Source organism: Gavialis gangeticus, unplaced genomic scaffold (assembly GCF_001723915.1).
Source record: "Gavialis gangeticus isolate Ggan-Ray unplaced genomic scaffold, GavGan_comp1, whole genome shotgun sequence".
In the NCBI taxonomy this organism is placed as follows: Eukaryota; Metazoa; Chordata; order Crocodylia; family Gavialidae; genus Gavialis; species Gavialis gangeticus.
The window spans coordinates 78126509-78128412 of NW_017729031.1; positions in this window are offsets into that span (position 1 = coordinate 78126509).

The window sequence follows — 1904 nt, forward strand, 5'->3', positions numbered from 1 at the left end:
TGCTGGTTGCCCCTGAGCATGCCGTTCCCTGCTGGCCCCTCCTGGATGCGTGCCAGAATAATTTTCTCGAACAGCTTGCCCAGGATCGAGGTAAGGCTGACTGGCCTGTAGTTCCCCGGGTCCTCTTTTCTCCCCTTTTTGTAGATGGGAACCACGTTGGCCCTCTTCCAGTCCTCCGGCACCTCTCCAGAGCACCACGATTATACTTATCCTGTAAATCTGGAATCAAACTCACGTCATTCCCTGAGCTGGATCCAGACCATGCGGCTCCTTGTGGGCCAAATCCAGCCTGTGGCACCTCCAGCTCAGTGGCAGCAGCAGCAGCTCCAGCACTCGGCATGAGGCCACAGCAGCAGCAGCTCTAGCTCCCACCATGTTCCCCCTTTCCAGAGCTGCCATTGCCATTGCTGCCACATGTCTCGTGCGTCAGTGGCAGCTCTGGCATGTGACAACAGCAGCTCCAGCATGGGGCAGTGGTAGGTGAGGAGGTAGGGCTGTAGTGGTAGCAATGGGTAAAGCGGTCAGAACTGATATCCATGTGCACTACAGCCCAACAGCCCCAGATTCTGCAGGAGGCCACTCCCCTGGCTATGCCCCCCATTTTCCAGTATCCTGGATAGAGCCAGCTAGATGCAGCCCATAGGCCATATGTCTTACATCCCAGCTGCAGGCTTATAGGTACAGCACACCACACATGAGGAGCAGGGTAATAAGAAAATAAAGGTAACATTCTAGTGGGGAGGGGATTAACTTACTGAAAATAGAAATCAACTGGAAACTGAACAGGCCAGAGAAGTGTTAGATAAGCCAAACCCAGTGCCTAGTTATAATGAAAAACATCATGCTTCCCTATTCATTGGCCAGTTTGTTGTTCATGTAAAGCAAACCCCAGATACACTGATTGCAGTTAAGCTACGGAGTAATTATTTTTAATACTGACAGCCCTTCTGTTTACCTTGATTAAGTGAGAGGATCTTTTAAGGGGTATTTGCATAATTTTACTTCATTATCATGAAGCTGTTTGGTAAAATATTCAAAGTTAAAGCTTCCATTAGCATTCCATTATGCGTGTTAATACTTCCCCACATCATTCTGGAAATTGGGAAGGGGTTGTTGGACTAAATGAACCTTGAGGTCTCTTCCCTAGTTTTCTGTTAAATATACTATGAATCTGTTAAATGTTTCCTTCTCAAATAAGTGTTCCATGTATAACATTTTGTACAAAGGTAGAGAACAAAATTTTCTTCTTCAGCTTGTAACCTAATACTTCTTGATGCCTCTTGAAGAAATCTCTGCTCCCTGAAAACACTATGAAAACCACAACCCAGGAACAAAATGTCTGCTTACATTTACATTGCAAAATTAATTTAAAAATTATGTGAACAGCTGCAGTGAGGATTATATCTTTTAAATACCTGCCTTAAAGAGGTTCAGAGCACAGGCACTGCACTTTTGTTTTCCTAGAGGATGTCATGCTGCAGTCAACTTTCCACTAATGAGCCAAATATATTAAAGTCTTTCTCAACAAATATGCTTATACCACCTGCTCTCTTGCTCAAACAGTCTGAGTGTTTAAGTAAATGCCAGAGGAAAAAAATAAAAAGTCATTTCAAAAAGTTTGAGCCAACCGGCTTATTTAAACCAAAATACAAAAACTTTCACCCAATTAAAGAAAAAAACCCTCCAAAACACCTACATATTCTAGATTAGCATAAGAAACAAGGCAAGTCTGAAATCATACATAATAAAAGTAGGGAAACAATGCCCTCTGCTGTTTAAAAATATGCATAGTCTGTAGTAGTCTGTGCTCCTACAATATCATTATCAGGCCAAGTGAAAAGAAGAGTTGGGAACTTATTTTGGCTGGTGTCTTATGCAGTTACCAAATGAGAAAGGGGTACAAT